Genomic DNA, 19988 nt, shown 5'->3' with positions numbered 1-19988 from the left:
AGATACAACTAATCCTTCGGCCCCAATTATGGTCATAAGTCGAGAAGTACTTCTAGTTTGTTTTTATGTTTCTTGCCATCCTACATTCACATTCTTTCTTTCTATCTTCATTATTTTCTTTCTTTTTTTTCCCCTCTTTTGCTGAGTACAAAACTGCAAAGTCACAATATTTTTACTGGAATTATTAAAAGATTCAAGAATTTAAATTGATCTGGTGCTGGGTAATCAGGATCTGACAAAAATATGATTGAATGTAAATATTCAATTTCATGTAGTCACAATGTGCTAATCAAGCAAGCGTGCTACCCACCATTTATCATCATAATGAGTTTATTGTCATCCATGCAAATTAATTGCCCAAAATTTTTGTTTGTTATAGTCAAACAGATATTTTGTTAAAAAAAAGGCAATTCCAAAAGTATACATGAAGTTAACATATGGAAACGGATTGTTAATATAAAAGAAATCTAAGAAATTTTCACGGATGCTGTCATGCTAGAAAACAAGTGGTGCTTCAATAGTTCAGGCTGTCTTAATATTTATGACTTGAATAATAAAGGGAAGTTCAGAGCCTGACTGCCTTTGGGGGAAAATAAAAACTACTCTTGAACCTAGAGGTTGTGGACATCAGGCTTCTGTATCTTTTTCCCAAAGATTGCAGTGAGAAGAGGTTGTAACCAAGGTGATGGAAGTCATTCACTATGGGGTCCTTGAGGCAGCACAACACAAAGGTGTATTTGTCAGGGCCTATGATGGACTTGGCTATGTTTGCAACCTTTTGCAGCTTTCTGTGTTTCTAGACATTCAAATTGCCAAACCACACTGTGATGCAACCAGTCAGTATGATTCCCAAGGTACACCTGTGGAAGTTTTAGAGCACATTTATCAACATGCCAAACTAAATGCCACAATATAGTGATGTCAAGAAAATAGACAGTAAAAAGAGGGAATGGTTGAAAAGATAGATGAAAAGGTTTACAACCAACGCAAAGGTTTAGAATGACGACCCTTGACAACCAACTTACATTTCTGAATCTCAGGAACAACAAAGCATTTGTGGACAGAGGGGAGAGAAGTATCAAAGAGCATGTTGGAGCTCAATTGAATGATGCTCTGAAACCCATGGTGGTATCATAGATAGGGGATTCTGTAAGACAATCACATCTGTTATTCACTTCCAGGATTAATACTGTGCTAGCAAGCCCTACAATTAATTGTTCATTCCTGAATGCCCTTGAGAAGGTAATTGTGCTTTCTGTAACCACCACAGCACCTTTGTTGAAGTCTCACCAAATAGTACTATGTTTAGGGTTCCAGAAATAAGAATCCAGTGATGACGAAGGACTGACCATCTATTTCTAATGCTGATGGGAAGCAATATTGTAGGTGGGGTGATATACACATGCCTATGGCCCTTATTCATCTTTGAAGTAAAAGGCTTTAGAATTAGGAAGGGTGGGGGGAGGTGCTGTGGGAAAAAGTCAGGATAAGTAACAGCAGTGAATTTTCTCAATGGTACACACTGCTATCGTTTTGTGATGGTAGTGGATACAGCTTAGAGTGATAGATACAGCACGAATCAAGTGATCTGATGTGTCCAATATGGTGACAAGCTTCCTGACTGGCATTGAACCTGCACTCATCCATATATTCCTTCACATTCAGTGAAATATTTGGAGCATTGAAAAGGCATTTGAAAAGACAGCATATTGTCTCACGTAGCATGGGATAGGCCACCACTAACTTAGTGTAGTGCTTCCCATAGAGCATGAAATGGAAGTGATTTGTTTTCTGATGATGAATGCAATTATGATTCAGAATCACAGGCCAATAACACAGTCATGCACCAGCCCCAATTTCTGAACATTGCAGAGAAAGACTTTTGCCTGATAGGATCAACATGTTGCCTTTGAAGCAGAGTGTTCTGCAGATTAGAGTGCACAAAGAAATGTGCACAATCTCTGAGAAAAACAGTCAATCCATCCTGAGAAGCTCCACAGCTTTGGAACTACAAGCCTGCTTCAGGAAGAAGTATTCATCTTTTTGTCAGCCCAGCATGAATTGATCCTGTCAATGCACAGGGTCATCCAGCCCCGAAGGCATTTGAGTGCATCTTCCAAGGCCAACTCAATTCCAATGGCACCCCTCCACTAGCCTTGTGGCAGGTGTCACTGGAACTGCGTTGGTCTTGGAAAATTACTCTTCACATCAGAGGAGTGGAACTCAGGGTCCATGGGAAACCATAATATGATTGACTTTTAAATCCAATATGCCACGTTTCCACATAAATTTGATTTGCAACAGGAGTGGAACTCAGGGTCCATGGGAAACCATCATATGATTGACTTTTAAATGCAATATGCCATGTTTCCACATAAATTTGATTTGCAATGAACACTGGAGGTTCATGTGAGATATACACTGTGGACAATAGGATTGTAATAATCAGTAAGAAAGGAAGACAAAAATAACAAGCTCATTCCCAACAACAATGTCAAAGGAGATGGTCATTGATTTCAAGGGAAGGGTCAGAGCCAAACCCATGAACACATTACTGGTGCTGAAATTGAAAGAGCAGATAGCTTCAAGTTCTCAGTAATAAATATCTCCAATGATCTGACCTGGGGCATAAGCACATCAATGAAATGATCCAAAAAGTGCATCAGGATGTCTGCTTCCTTAGAAACCAAGGAAGTTCAGCACGGACCCCTTATCCCTGTAAGCATCTACAGAAAAATAAAACAACAGAAGGTAGTGGGTGTAGCTTGAAATACAATGAAAATTTTCCTCCCCTCCGTGGGCTCCACCTACATCCCTCTCAGCCTAGGAAAGAGTGCCCACATACTAAATGACCCATCACACCCTGACACAATCTCTTTACCCTCCTCCCATCGAGGAGAATGCAAGGGTGTTAAAACATGCACCAACAGGCAGAAAGGGAGTTTCTTCCTTGCAGCTAACAGGCTGTTGAATTAACCCAACAACAGTCCTCGCGTGATACCTTTGCTTGGTGTCAATTAATCTTCCTTTTCATTTTCACCCTCTCTTCTGTAAATTGTGCTCTATAAATGGCTGCATATATAAAGAAAACCTGTTGATTTGTTTGCAGAAGAGCACTTCTCACTGCATGAGGTATTTTGTGATAAATAATTGTAAAGTTAATTGTTATTGAAGAGTTGGGTAGGTGCTGACTGAATTGGGTAATGCATAGAAGTTCTTCAATGATAGAAAGAAGCCACCTGGGTTGTGTTTCTCTCCCTCTTGTATTTCCTTTCTTTCTTTAGCTTATTGAGTGAGTTTTTGTCACAGACCATCAAATACCTTGACCCACCTTGCTGAGTATTGTACAACATCCAGTGAGTCCAAAGAGTGGGATGTGTGTTTTTGGATTTGTTAAAACACAATGATGGAGAAACTCAGCAGGTCAAGCTTTATATAGCAAAGATATGTTACCAACGATTTGAGCTTGAGCCCTTCATTAAGATATGAGCAAAATGTTGGCAGGCGTCCAAACAAAATAGTGGTGGGAGGGGCAGGGGAGGACCACAAGCCCACAGGCAATAAGTTAAATGTATAAGAGAGGGAGGGATCACCACCAAACGGGGGGGGGGGGGGTCGCTCTGTGGATGGAGAGAGAAGGGGTGGAGATCTGAAGGAAAGAAGACAAAATTGATTTGCAGCTCCACATAGTGAAGAATGCAGGTTATTTCTTGGCCGAAGTCACAAATTCTCAATTGTGGCAATCCACTAATCCACTGGGGATTCATTCAGAGGGATGGGGAAGAGAGGGAAAATGTGAAGTAGAAACTACCATCCAGTAGGAGAGGGACCAGTTAGAATGTTAGGTGTTGCTCCTCCAATTTATGGGTTTGAGAGTAGACGAGGCCATGGACAGACATGTCAGCATGGGTGGGGGTGCAGATTTGAAATGGTTGGCCACTGGGCGATCATTGTCATTGGAGCAGACAGAGCAAAGGTGCTGAGTCTGCGGACGGTCTCTTTGACATAGAGAAGGCCACAATAGGAGCACCGGATGCAGAAGATGACTCCTGCAGATTCAGAGGAGAAATGTTGCTTCACTTGGGAGGACTGTTTGAGGTCGCGAATGGTGGTGAGAGATGAGGTCGCGAATGGTGGTGAGAGAGGAGGTGTGAGTGCAAGTGTGGCACTTTCTGCGACAGTAGAGAAAGGATTTGTAATAGCCACATATGCCTGAGTTATGTGCATGTAACCTGTAGATAGTTCTTGATAGTGCTTGATGGAAAAAATAACTCTACTTGACTTAAATGTAGTTGACCCAGTGGATTAGTGGATTGCCACAATTGAGAATTTGTGACCTTGGCCAAGAAATAGCGTGCATTCTTCATTATGTGGAGCTACAAATCAATTTAGTGTTGAGGGACTGGAACCTTATACACTTTCTACTAAGGCCCCATATACTTGCTTTACCTTCTGTCTCTGACAAACTAGAATTAGATGTTCATTATTCTCTTTAAATAGATAAACTCAATAGCCTACATTACACCAGACAGCAAGCAGTGAGATATTGAAAGTAACTTAAATTCTATTCTGATCAGAACTAGACACATAACAATTTCATTGTCACAGTCATTCTGAGGCTCCAGGCAATGAAATCCTTGTTCTGGTCAGACGATGAACTCATACCTACATTATATGGTAGATTTTACTGAAAATATTCCATTAAAGAGCAGGAACCTGCACATTCCCAAAAGGAATAGCTTGTAATGCACTCGCATTTGAAAGCACAAAGGTTCTGTATCAGTCTTTATACACCACATGAATAGTTAACACGACTCTGTAAGGTGTCTGGACCAGAAGATGAGATCTCATTCGAACCAGGATGTGCCAACAAATTGGATACAAACTTGGCTTGATAGAAGGATTCAGTGGAAAGTTTTTTTTCAGAATGGAGGCCTATGACTAGTGGTCTGCTGCAGGGATTGGTTCCGGGCCCTGCCATTTGTCATATATATTAATGATTTGGATAAGAACATAGACTATAAGACTGTAGGATCAAAAGATACAGGAGTAGAATTGGCCATTAAGCCCATCATCTGCCATTCCACCATATCTTATTTGCTATCCTTTCCAACCCCATTCTCCTGTCTTCCCTTGATTCCTTTCCTAATCAACAACCCATAAACCTTTGTTTTAAATATTCTCGATGTAGGTGGCATGATTCACAAGCTTGTGGATGACACTAAAATTGGTCACTTAATGACAGAGAATAAGATTGTAATGGATTACAACAGGATCAAGGTAAACTCGACAAGTTGGCAAATGGTATTGAACTTGGAAAAATCTAAAGTAATGCACTTTGGGAAGTTAACCCATAGCAAAACACAAGCAATGAACAACAGGGCCTTGGAACAACAGATAAAGCTAGGAGTACAATTACAAAGTTCCTTGAAAGTGGTAACAAGGTGATAAATAAGATGCAATGCACAAAACTGGTGGAGCAACTTAGTAGAAGTATGGCGCATTGGTCTTCATCATATGTCACATGAAGAACAAGAGTTGGAATGCCACATTATAATTCTACTCACAATACAAAAGGAAGAGTTTGATGAAGTGTGAGAAGGTGCAGAAAGGTTTCACAAGGAAGTTGCCAGGACCAGAGGGTATAAATTATAAGGAGAGGCTGGCTAGGAGGAGATGTTTTCATTGGAACACAGGAGGCTGTGGAGTGACCTTACAGAAGTTAATCAAATCATGAGGGACATAATTATGGTGGATGGTCACAGCCATTCACCAAGAAAAGGGAGTCTGAAACTCAATGATTTCAGGTGAGAGGGAAAAGATTTATAAGCAACCTGAGGGGCAAGTTTTTTCACACTTTTCACAGAAGATTCAAGATTATTTTATTGTCATGTAATAAATCAGAAAGTGTGATATTACATGAAATTTCCTTCAGTCAAATGTAAGGCAAACAAAGATTTGTTACCAGCAAAAAATGTCCAGCATCCCTTACTGGCTGAGAAAGAAAAATGAAAGAGGGTCTCCCCAGGGTCATTGAATGTCTATGGCTTTTCCTCCAGCATTCCTCCAGCCTCACAGCCTTCAATCTGAGCCATCAACAATCTGAGCTCCAGATGCACATGATTGGGAAGCCTTCACTGCCCTCTCACATCCTGGTTCCGATACTTGGTACCCCTTCAGGCAGTCTCAAACCAGTCTCCAGCAGTCCACAGCCTGGTGTGAGTCCTTTGACTGCAGTCACCAGGAGGCCTCATCCTACGTGGGTACTTCACCTCAAGTCACAAACATCCACAGTGCTGCCTCACTGCACCATCAGCTTGGTTACCACCCCATGGGTCATCTCTTCTGCTACTCCTTCTTTAATAGGGGGTGGTCTCCCTGTTTTCTGTGGCTATGCACTAGTCCCCCACTTCTCTGGTGTGTGCAACCCCCTCATTGCCGCTGATAATTATCAGTGCTGCCATCCTGGATCAGACCTTCTGAGTTGCAGGATTTTAAAATAAAGCACCATCATCCCCATTAACAGACTCTTTAAGGCCTATACAGAAGCGACGACAGTCAGACTGGGCAGTTGGATTCTGCGGAGGAGTGCAGAGACTTCACTCTCTGCTTTCCACGTGTCCACACAAGTGGCAGCGCTGCCATAACAGCAGTTCCAGCAGCACCACCATTTTTATTTGGCCATATGGAACAAGCTGCCCAAAGAAATGCTAGAAGCAGGTACAATTGCAATGTTTAAAAGACATTTGAACGGATTCATGGATAGAAAGGTTTTAGGATGATATGAGTCAAATGCAGGCAAATGGGATGAGCCCACGCAGGCACCTAGATTGGCAATGGAAGGGTTGGGTGAAAGAGTATCTTTATGTTCACTGCAACACTATGATTATATGATTAAATGTTATTAGGTATTTTTGACTGTGTCAAACATCATGAGTTTTGTTCTGCAATGTGTTTATATGACATCCATATGCAAGACCATCAGTTATGTCACACCATACAAGATGCAATACAGATTTTTGTCATCACTTATGCAAAAAGGTGTCTGAACAAACGAGCATTGTGAACAGTAAGGACATCACACAATGAAGCCCACATTAAACTTGATGCAACTCCACCTCACAATATTATTCACAATGAGGATTCTGCTCTTGCAAATCAGTTTGTCTTAACACTTAAATAAAATATTTGGGGATTGTTTTAGATCCTGAAAACCAGAAATAAAACCAAAAACAAAATGCAGACACTTTGACCTTTTGGCATTCATGGAGAGAAACAGGCCTAACTTTTAGGGTCAACAACCTATTGTCTGAAATTTTTATTTTTAGATGTTTTTAAAGCTTCCAAGTTAGGTACCTCGTACTGAAAATCATAAAGGCATGTCAATTTATAAATTTGTCCACCTCAGAATTGGAATACCAATGATTACATGGGTCAACAAAGATTTTGCTTCTTGAACACTTTTTGCTGTATTTTATGGATTTTGGGGTGATGATCACGAAAATCACCTTAAAGTTATCCTATTATGTACCATTTTTAAAATATAACCCATTTGTTCAGTCATATTTTATGTCTACTAGTTTATTGCCCACAAATCAAGCTGTTTTGGTCAGTCCAAGCATGCCTGGACATGTACTCAGTGCAGGTACTGTGCATATGTTTTCTTGGACCTGGGCATACTTCGTCAGGAGAGATACAGACAGCCTATAAATGCATGGTGATGCACATGTTCTTCAGATAATATCATAGTGTGTGTGTGGTGCACTGAGGGAGCAGCGAGCAAGCACAAAACTCAAAAGACTGTACAACAGGCTTTATTCCAGTAAAGGTCTAAACACCAGAGTTCAAGCCATGGTGGCTCCCCATGTGACTGGCTCTGGAGGGGCCAGCTCAGGTTTATATTCAGGTCGGCTGTTTGACAGTTGGCCAGGTGAATGTCCCCTTAGGTGGTTGTGATAGTACAGATCTATCACCAATGTACATAGTGTATATAGTTACTGTATCTAGACTGTACTTACAGCGATTGGCTGAGAGCTAAGCCACACCTATTGTCTGGGCCTTAAAGGGTTGTGTCCCTAGCCAGGTCGGATCATTCCGGACTGGTCGGCCACCTGTGAAGAGCTCCGGTCTTTTGCTAATAAAAGCCTTGGTTTGGATCAACAAGTCTTTGGTTCTTTCGACGAGCTCTACAGTGGTCTTCCTGCAGGTATAGAGATCACCCCCTGCAGTAGGCTGTTGGTCATATCACCGCAGTGTGTACATAACAATAGCATCTCATTGAAAATTCATTTTCTGCATTCACATTTGGACTTCTTCCCTGTTGATCTTAGTGCAGTTAGTGAGGAATATAGTGAAAGGTTTCACCAGGACTATTACTGGACACTGATATGAGAGGCATCAGATGCTGAGTATAAAAAGAGAATCAGCAGCAAAAATGTATAGGTCAGTCGAACGAACGCAATCTATACGCCTCATAATGCGATGAAACATGCTAAATCCAATAAAAGTTAATTTAATCTTTCTCCCGGTGAGATCAATGGGGACAATTTCACCTTTGATGATAGACTTGCAAACCAGGATTCCACTGTGGCACTGGACGGACTGGCAAACCATTAACAGTGTTGATCTGCGCATCTTTGGTGAATGATTACCCAACATGTCCGACTTGTGGAATATCGAGTGCCAGCTGCTAATAACTGACTATGTTCTTATTGCACTTTAACATCCAGAAGAAATATTGTTTGAAAAAAGTGTCTGCTTCAGGAGAAGACAATATTTGTCTAACATGTGTCATGGCTTTATCTCCACAATGGATATTGTGATTTCTGTTAGATTTTACATTACAGTCATCACGACCGGTGCTGCTGACTAGACAGAGTTATTACATTCTCTTCATGATTGTGTGAGTTTCCTCCGGGTGCTGTAGTCTCTGTTTAAAGCTCAAAATGTGTAAGTTGGTAGAATTAATTGGCCACTATAAATTGCCCCCAGTATGCAGGTAACAGATGGAATCTAAGAGGAAATTGATGGGAAAATGGAACATTGAAAGAGTGCAGACAAGGTTTACTATGATGTTGCCAGGACTTCAGGATCTGAGAGAAATGAGTTACAGGGAAAGGTTAAACAAATTAGGACATTTTTCCCTGGGGTGTCAAAGAATGAGGGGAGATTTGATAGAGGTATACAGAATTATGAGGGGGTACAGATAGAGTAAATGCAAGTCATTTTTTTCCCCCCACTGAGGTTAGGTGAGATACAAACTAGAGGACAAGGGTTAAGGTGAAAGGAGAACATTTTAGGGGGAACATTAGGGAGAACTTCTTCACACAGAGAGTGGTGGGAGTGTGGAATGAACTGCCAGCTGGAGTGGAGAATGCAGGCTCAATTTTAATATTTAAGAAAAAAAATTGGCAGGTCCATTGATGGGAGGGTTATGTAGGGCTACGGTCTGGGTGCAGGTCAATGGGACTCAGCAAAATAATGTTTTGGCACAGACTAGAAGGACTGAATGGACTGTTCTCTGTGCTGTAATATTCTATGGAATAAAATGGGGTTAGCACAGGATTAGTGTAAACATGGATGGTCTGCAGATTCAGTGGGATGAAGGACCTGTTTCCACACTGCAGTTGCCGATGAATGGATTTCTCTGGTCCTGAGTCAGACAAAGTCACACTATACAGTATTGAACATGCGGTTGCTTGATCAATTTACCTTATTTTGCTTTGCTGTCCAGTAGTTTGAGGAAATCAAAATTATCCAATTTTGAATTGAAAATTGTGTAATAAACAAGAAATTATAGCTTATCTCTGTTTGCTAATAGTTTCCTTTAAATCGAATTGATGCAACAGCACAGAAGGATTTCTCAGGCGTTTCAGTGTAGGAGACTTCTGAAAATAATTACATTTCTCGGCAAACCCTCGTTACATTTCCAAATGAGTATGCCAACCATGAAGAACTGGTTTCATTAAGGAAAATTTTATGCTATTACACAACAGGGAGAACAATTTGGACATAAGTCAAGAAATACAGAAGCTTGATGCAGTTGTAGATTTCAAGGATGCCTGTTTCAACCCTTATATGGTCAACAGTATCAGTATTAAAGGTAAAAACATGATTTAAGCTGTGGACAAGTGTGGGGGAAGGAGTCGGCTAAAGAAGGCCTGATCGGTTATGCCTGGTGTAAAGCATGTCTGAATCTTTCCCTATGGTCCCAAAGAATCTTAACATCAACGTTAGCCCTCCATGAAATCTCAGAAGGATTCAAATAGGTTTTGAAAGTGGACTGTTGATCTGAATCATTACCTCTGTTTCTCTTACCACATATACTCTCTGAGATGCTGAGTGTTTACACCTCTTTGATTTCATATCAAACATATAAGCACCTTTAGACTTGTGTTGGCAAAACAGCAAATTTTTCACTCACAAAGTGGCTGCCCTCAAGGGGATCAATTGGATTGATATGTGTCAGGTGTCGCTGTTAAGAGTTTGAGTAAAAATGGGAAAATAGAGACTGAAGTAATAAAATGAAACAGTGAGTGGACAGGCTACTAGGCATGATAAAGGTCTGATAGCATGGGATATAGATTGTTGGGTATCAAACAAAAATATAGCAAGTGCAAAATCCAGGATATAACCTACAGCGGTATCTAAGGTATAGGAGGTATTTCAAAAAGTTACTAGCACTGCACAGAGTGGACATGAAATAGTTCTGGTAGGCAAGTTTAAGTAAAATCCCAAAGTACTTTGTAACAAGTTAAAGGTTGGAGGAGATCCAAACAAAAGAGTACGGTCAATCAAAGGACAAAGTAGTGACCTGTATGTAGAGGCAGAGGAAGTGCAGCGCGAATAAAAGCTCTCACAACTGGAGGGAGAATAAATGCTTTTATTAGCTGATAACTGAGGGTAGGGTCTCACAGTTGTCTTCAGAAGGGTTCTGGGTTTAGGTGGAATAAAGAGGTTATATGTGAGCAGAAGGGGGTGGAGTCAGCCATCACCACAACACACAACCAGTGAATCCCAGTTCACTGCATTCACCACTTCCTGCAGAATTTAGGGTCTGTAAATAAAGACAGAAAACATGGGTTCAGGGAAGAAAAAAGTCAAAAAATATAGCTTTTTACAAATTTAAGTGGTCCGGGGGTCTGGAGATCCTGGTTGAGTGCCTTAGCACTTGGAGGGTCTTGGTCTCCTTGTCTCCTTGTAAGGAAGGAGAGATGGGCTGGGTCTCCAGCTTTATGGTGGAGGGGGATGCTCTTTCCTCCTGAACCAGATCCCCTGAGGCCTTGACTGAGGTGGCAAGAATGAGCTCCATGGCATTCAGGGCACTTGAAGCAATGGACTCTCTGTTCCCATGGGTTCCAGGTCCCTGATAGAGATGGTGTCCTCTCTGCAAGCCAGGTACTCCACATAGACATACGTGGGATTGGGAAGAAGCAGTTTCATCTTTTTGCCCATTGACAAAATGAGCCATGTGGGTAACCCTTGCAGATATTATGCAGATACTGCAGTTGGCCAGTGTGTGCAGAGGCACAGTTTTCTCTGGATAAGGCATAGAAGGGTCATTAAGGAGTCTTGGCCAATAAGCAATGTCATAATTGTAGGTGGAGAAGCTTGATCCTTCACCTAGAAATTTTGATCTTCTTGATTTTTCCCCTCTTAACATTATTGAACATGAATGCGACCGAGCGCTGGTCAGTGAATTTCCTACCAGCCAGGTAGTGCCTCTAGTCCCTCACAGCTTCTACAATAGCTTGAGCCTCCTTTTCCACAGATGGGTTCTGGAGCTCATCACCTTGTAATGTCTGAGAAAAAAATGCAACCGGCCTGCCCACTTTGTTGAGGGTAGCAGCCAGGGCGACATCCGAAGCGTCACTTTCCACTTGAAAAAGTATATTCTCCACGGTCGTATAAGTTGGCCGTGAAGTCCTGAATGTGGAGGATAGGGTATCGGTCAGGCGTGGTTGCATCATTGAGCTGGCAGTAGTTCCTACATGGGTGCCAACCCCCAGAGACCTTTGGGACTATGTGCAGGGGAGAAGCCCAGGGGCTGTCCGACCTGCAAACTATGCTGAGGTCCTGGAGGCGAGAGAACTCCTCTTTTTCTAGCTGCAGCTTCTCCAGCGGCAGTCGTCTGGCCTTGGCATGGATTGGAGGGTGGTGTGTGACGATGTGATGGCGGACGCCCTGCTGAGGCATGGTGGCAATGAACTGTGGCTGTAAAATGGTGCAGAACTCATCTAGGATGTGGAAGTACTCGTTCCTGGTTGCTATTCCCAGGCTGTGCGTGCTGGATGGCTCGAGTCGGAGAGTCTGGAAGGTACGGGCGTGCACGAGCCTATTGCCCTTCAGGTTGACCAGCAGGCTGTGCCCTCTGAAGAAGTCGGCTCCTAACAGCGCAGTTCTCACGGTGGCCAGTAGAAACTTCCAGCGGTATTTGTCTGGTCTGAGGTGTACCTGAAAGGTCTGTGTGCCGAAGGTCTTTATGTGGGTGCCGCTTGCTGCCCGCAGGGCAGGGCCTCGTGCTCTTGTACGGGATTCGAAGGCAGTCAGGGAACAGCATGCTGAATTTTGCTCCGGTATCCACCAAGAAATGCCGTCCATTGGTCTTATCTACCACATGCAAGAGGCTATTTGTGTGGCCATCCGTTACAGCCATCAGCAGTGGCTGGCCTGGTCATTTCCCTGGTATGCGCAGGGTTGGCGACACTTGCGGGCTTGGGCTCCCCAGCATTGCTGGTAGAAACACCAGGTGGATTGGTGCTCCTCCGTCCTTAGTCTGGGGACGGGCTGTGGTCGGCTAGGTCCGGTGCGGGCGACCTAGTTCATGCCGGTTTCATTCTCTCATTTAGTTCACCACAGCATGTCGGCACGGGCTGCAACCTTCTGGGGGTCTGAGAAGTCCTCAGGAGCTGGATGTCTTCCGTAATTTGTTCAAGGAAGGCTTGCTCAAACATCAAGCAGGGTTTGTGACTTTCTGTCAGTGTGAGCATTTCATCCATTAAGGCGGGTGGGGCTCTGTCCCTCAGGCCATTGAGGTGCATCAGTCTGGCCACACACTGCCAAAGGGAGAGACTGAAGGTGCAGAGGAGCAGGGCTTTGAGGGCAACATAATTGCCCTCGTCGGGAGGATTGTAGATTAGGTCGTCCACTTTGGCTGCAGTTTCTTCATCAAGGGCGCTCACCACTTGGTAGAACATGATGAAGTCTGAGGTGATCTGCCTAAGATGAAACTGTGCCTCCACCTGCCACAACCACATGTGGGGCCGATGGGTTCAAAAGGAAGTGAGTTTCACAGAGACAGCGCTGATCGCTGACGAATCTATGTTTCAAGACAAGATCATCTCTGGGCTCTGTGGGGTCACAAATGTAGCGGCTGCTACAACACAGAAGCACATCACTGAACTCAGTGGGGTTTCAGTTGAACTATTTATTTGAATTTTGCGCACACCTCTTTAAGGCTAATAGGAGTTCTGCCTCGTTCACTGGTGATGTTATCATGTTGCCCAGGGCGCAAGCTGTGGCCTAAGCCACAAAGCAAGAGCAAGCCCCAATGGTGCCATCTTCTGCAGTTGCCCCGCCAGCGCAGCGATACAAACGGGACCAGTTTGCTCACAGAGAAATGCGCCACCTCAGTGTTAAATATATCAAGTCATCATCCACAAACAAATTTATCTTATATTCATCAGAATTCACCTTAATAACTTTAATAGCACATTCTGCCATATCATCTGAGCCAAAGGCTCAATAACTAAAGCAAGCAGAGCTGGTGACAAAGGACAGCCCTGTCTGGTTGACCTAGATAATGTAAAAGGTAAAGACACCTGTCCATTTGTCACCACTCTTGCACTGGGATTTTTATATAAACCCTTAATCCAACCATTAAAAAGAGGCCCAAAATTAAACTTTTCCAATACTTTAAACAAAAATCTCCATTCCATCCAGTCAAGGGCCTTTTCTGCATCCAAAGTAATTACCATTGGTTGGTCAGATTGCTCCCAAGAAATATTAATTAATGAAATCAACTTTACAACATTGTCTGCTGAATAACAATTCTTAATAAAACGCACCTGATCTACATGAACCAAATCAGGTAAACACAACTAATCTATTAACCAGAACCTTTGCTACAAACTTATAATCCACATTTAACAAAGAAATAGGCCTATAAGATCCCGCTTTCAGGGGATCTCTATCCTTCTTAAGAATAACAGTAATAATTGCTTTAGAAAAAGAATCCAGAAAGGACCCAATCTTTTCTGCTTGTTCTAAGACCTCCATCAATAAGGGAATTAATGTCTAGAAATTCTTTATAAAATTCAGAAGTAAACCCATCATCCCCTGGAGACTTACCACTTGGCATAGACCAAAGTGCATCGGTTAATTCTTTAACAGTAAAAGAAGCATCCAATTCCTTAATATCCTTATCATTCAAAGAAGGTAAAAATTAAACCAGATAGAAAATTTTCAGCGTTAATCTCTTGTGATATCTTAAAATTATACAATTTCTCATAAAACATACAAAACTCATCATTAATCTCTTAAGGTTTATAAGTAATCCTCACGTGATGCCTAATAGCATTTATTGTTCTAGGCGCCTGTTCCATTTTTAACTGCCATGCCAACACTTTATGAGCTCTCTCCCCCAACACATAATACCACTGCCTAATTCTCTGTAATAATTTTTCAAATTTATATGTTAGTAATGAATTATACTGCAAGTTCAAATTAACTAATCGGATTTTTAAAATCTTCAGTAGATACTCATTGTAAGTCTTTTTCCAATGCCTATATTTCCTTTTCCAAGTTATTAAATTGAGACATTTGTTGTTTCTTAACTTTAACAGTATAACTAATAATTTATCCTTGCAATAAGCCTTCAAAGCATCCCTTCAAAGGATCAACTGATCCTATATTTACTTTCAAAAAAATTTGAATTTGGTCCCTAATAAATTTACAAAATTCAGGATCTTTCAACAAGAAAAAATTAAATTACCAATGATAAACATTCTGTACTCTCTCTGAAGCAATACAGGTAATTAATAGCAAAGAATGAGCAGGCAAAGTCGAAGACTTGTATTCAGCCTTAAAAATTTAAGCTCATAATAGCATTGATACTATAAACAAATCTATTCTAGAATAAGAATCATGACAAAATGAATAAAATGAAAAAAATCTTTTTCCCTAGTATTTAATTTCCTCCATATATCTACTAAATGCATTTCTTTCATTAATACCATTAACTGCTGAGCCATTTTAGTTCTTATTACTGATTTAGGAGATTTATCCAATAATGTATCTAAACAACTATTAAAATCACCTCCTTCCATAATTTTGTCATCAGCTTGACTTACATTAAGAAAGGAATCCACCATAAATTGTTCATCATCAATATTTGGAGCATAAACATTCATTAAGATCCAACGTTCAGAAAATAAATTGTAGTTAACAATCAAAAGTCTAGCAGCTGCTTCAAAATCTGACTCCAATTTAAAAGATAAGTTCTTGCTAATCAAAATAGCGACCCCCCTCCTTGCTTTGGAATTAAAAGAATATGCTATAACGTGTCCAACCCAATCCCTTTTTAATTTTTGATGTTCTTTTTTGGTCAAATGGGTCTCCTGCAAAAACGTCACATCAAACTTCAATTTTTTAATATATGTCAATACTCTCTTTCTCTTAATTGGGTTATTTAGCACATTAACATTAAAAGTAGCAAAATTCAAATTAGCCATAAAGTAAACCATCCCACCATAAATGGTGAAGTACCTCCCCATGGAATAAATACAAGAAAAATGAAGATATCCTCCAAGAAAGAAAAGAAGAACAAAGAATCCCCATAGAAAAAAAAACACCAAGACAAAAAAATACTCAATAGTATTACTTCCCTCGATTAAGTGGGAGTGACAGACGCCACAAATGGCTGAAACTTCAGAAGGGTCTCAGTAGATGGACCATCCCCCGAACAGAAAAATCAAACTTAACCCTAAAAAACTCTCAAGTATAAAACACTTCTTCCAAGTCTTGATTAACTTGATCATCATCGATATCAATATCAATCAACAGCTGAGATTCCATCTCTCGTTTACCATTCTTCTCTTTCAGAACAACAACTTGCTGCTGAGGAAACGACTGCTTTTGACTCTGCTTACTAGTGGGTAAATAATTAGCAAAAACAAGAGCTTTAGCAACATCAGAAAAAAACTGAGTGATAATCTCCATAAAAAAACTTTAAGTACAGCAGGGTAACGAAAGGCTAATTTAGCCCTTCTTCCACAGAACAGCTTTAGCCAATTTAAATTCTTTACGTTTAATTACAGCTTCACTCAAATCAGCATTTACAAAAATACCATATTATTCTTAACAAGCAATGGACCCTGATTGTTTCTAGCATTCTGCACTGCAAGTCTCAAAATCAGTTCTCTATCCTGGTAACACAAATAGAACGTGATGCTTGGCCAGGAAGTGGCTTCCTTCGTATTGCTTGATGAACCCTGTCCAACTCCAGACCTTTCGGAAAATGCATTATTTCCAAAACCTCAGGAATCCACTTTTGAAAAAACTGAACTGGGTCCGGACCTTCAAAATCTTCTGCAAGACCAACTATCTTAACATATGTGGACCTCCTGAGTTCATCGGTGTGGAAGACATCTCTGGTCACATTCAGATAGGCCTGGAAGCAATGTAGCCAATACATGAATGCCTCAACCACATCAGGGGTCATATATGTAGTGCAGTCCCTGATGACTGCATATCCTTTAATTCCTAGCGTCGAAATGAGTGTGGACCTCCTGAGTTCATCGGTGTGGAAGACATCTCTGGTCACATTCAGATAGGCCTGGAAGCAGTGTAGCCAATACATGAATGCCTCAACCACATCAGGGGTCATATATGTAGTGCAGTCCCTGATGACTGCATATCCTTTCATTCCTAGCATCGAAATGAGTGTGGACCTCCTGAGTTCATCGGTGTGGAAGACATCTCTGGTCACATTCAGATAGGCCTGGAAGCAGTGTAGCCAATACATGAATGCCTCAACCACATCAGGGGTCATATATGTAGTGCAGTCCCTGATGACTGCATATCCTTTCATTCCTAGCATCGAAATGAGTGTGGACCTCCTGAGTTCATCGGTGTGGAAGACATCTCTGGTCACATTCAGATAGGCCTGGAAGCAGTGTAGCCAATACATGAATGCCTCAACCACATCAGGGGTCATATATGTAGTGCAGTCCCTGATGACTGCATATCCTTTCATTCCTAGCATCGAAATGAGTGCGGACCTCCTGAGTTCATCGGTGTGGAAGACATCTCTGGTCACATTCAGATAGGCCTGGAAGCAGTGTAGCCAGTACGTGAATGCCTCAACCACATCGAGGGTCAGAAGGTCTATCAGCAGCACCCATGGCTTGAGTAGCGCTTCCATCATTTCTGGAATAAGCAAATAAAATTGTAGCGCGAATAAATGTTGTCACAACTGAAGGGAGAACAAATGCTTTTATTAGCTTATAACTGAGGGTAGGGTTTCACAGTAGTCTTCAGAAGGGTTCTGAGTTTGGGCAGGAAACCAGGATTATATGTGAGCCGATAGGGGCAGAGCTGGGAGGCGGAGCCAGCCATCAGCATAACACACGACCCGTGAATCCCAGTTCACTGCAGGAAGTAGATCAGGTCTTAAGTAAAAACCACTCCACTACATTTACTATGGTGAAGGACATTGTTGTTGGACAATTCAGGGAAGGGGACAATGGAGTTGTAGAACAACAAAAATTGAAAGAGATAATCATTGGTTTAAAAGTGGATGAATTTGCACAGCTTAAGAAAATATGTACCAAATTGCCACAGAAAGCAATGGAAGCACTTCCTATTGTTCTTACACAAAATTTCAAATCTTCTCTGTCCAAAAAGAGGTGCAGATGATTGAAGGATGGGGAATATGATTGCTTTATTCAAAAAAGGCAGCGAAATTGAGCCAGCTAATTACAGGCCAGTGAATCTTATATCAGTGGTAGGAAGACTGCTGGTATTCAGAATTCAAGCAACCAGCAAAAATGTCAAGGAAATTTAAAAAAAATCAAATTCATAAGAATAAAATGATCGGTAAAAAATACATATTTAACATTGTAAAAGTAACTGAAGTTATAGATAAACCTTTTGTGAAGTTGGAGCAAATGTTCAACTTTGCTCCTAGCCACTGTTTAAATAAAGTTGTGTGAAACAGCAATGTATTCGCCCAGGATGAAGAACCGATTGATGCCACTCGCGTTGGGGTGACTCTCTTAAAGTGTCTCCTTATCCCTGCTTCGTAAGAATTGCTCAGTCAGAGGGTTTATCTATAAACTTTGGGGAGGGGGTGAATTATCTATAATATTATTGTTCATCTTTTAGGCAGCTCCGTGGAAGGGGAGGAGCCTGCAAAGGCAGCAACAGTTAAACATTTTCAAAGAATGTGACTGAAAAGAAAGTAAAATTATTTAACCTTTATGTATTCATGTAAGTAAAGATTGTTCTGTGTATGTACAGTGTAGTATTTTTTTCTTTTAAACTGTTTATTCTTAATGCAAGTGTATTAGTTAGGACTTGTAAGAGTTAAGTTGCAAGCTAGCATTTACCAATCCCCATAGGTGTCAGATAACCAGGGGTTTTACTGTAATTGGTTAAAGTTTTGTGGGACAAGATCAATTTACACTGAGCAACTGTCTGACCAACTTGGTCTGTGCATTGATTTGGTCAGCATGGTTGCTAAATTATTAATCTACAAAAGGATAATGATATTGTTGAGTGGTAAGATGAGCAGGGCAAATATATTTACTAAAGTGCTGGGAGTACGATGAGGAAGGATCAAGAGAATCTTGAACTTTTCCACAGGTATGCCAAAATTACCTTGCAACAATGGAATTAGCATGAAATTTCCTGGTTTGTTGATCAATTAGGTTGAACAGGCATGATGATGCAATCTACCAATTAATTTTTCTTAACTATTTAACTGCAAATATAAAAATTATTGAATTCTAGAAAAAAGGTTGCAGATGATTGCAGATGATGTTAACTTTGCATCAGATACAATATAACTAGGTGAGTTTCTTGAAAGAAAGCCATGGTAAAAATTCTATTTGGAACTGTAAACACTTTTATTTATAAATACTTTGGCTGATAGTTTGAATTACTAACTGTTTTTCAGTCTCTGAGAGAGTAAATGAGAGAGATATTCAAATCGAAGCACAAAAGGTTCCCCCTTGCAGTGTTATCGATCAACCACTTTAGATAGAGAGTTGTGATTGACAGGCTTTAATCACCTTAAAATATCAGCACATTACACATGTTGCTGGCCCGGATCCATGGCAGGAACCTAGGGAGGATTTTGTGCATAATAGCCTTTATGGGGATTTCTGATTGGAGGAGTCACAGAGTCCATGGAGTGGTCCAGCTCATACAGTGCATTCATACAGACAGTGCACATTTAAATTAACAGCGAATCTCTTCAGGTGGAGTTATACACAAGGGCGGCAGTGTTCTTCATGCCAACAGATCTAAAAGCAAAACTATTACCCAATCTTAAAATGAAAGAAAGTCAAAGTGCTGGGGAAATGTAAAGTAGATATCAAATATAAGAGACAGATTCAAAAAGTATTGCTCTTCTACATCGTTGACACAAATGGACCCTCATTGTTTGGATGAGAGTGATTGTTGCACATTCAACTGGATTGGAAGGTAATTGGGGCAGTGAGGAATGTATATAATGAGGGTGAGCCAAAATCAAAGCTGGAGCAAGCTCTTCAGAAGTATCAAACAGTTTTGGAAAGGGACTGGCAAAAATCCAAAGAGTCCAGGCCAAATTCCAATTAAAACCTAATGTCAAACCCAAGTTCTACAAGCCAACAATTGTACCTTTTGTGATTAAAAAAAAATGATTTAGTCGGAACTCAGTGTCACATTTGTGGCCCGAAATGTGAAGTTAATAAAACATTAAACACAAGTTATATCAGGTAAAC

The sequence above is a fragment of the Narcine bancroftii genome, chromosome 1 (genome assembly GCF_036971445.1).
Source record: "Narcine bancroftii isolate sNarBan1 chromosome 1, sNarBan1.hap1, whole genome shotgun sequence".
Taxonomy (NCBI): domain Eukaryota; kingdom Metazoa; phylum Chordata; class Chondrichthyes; order Torpediniformes; family Narcinidae; genus Narcine; species Narcine bancroftii.
Note: the sequence above shows the minus strand (reverse complement) of the source record.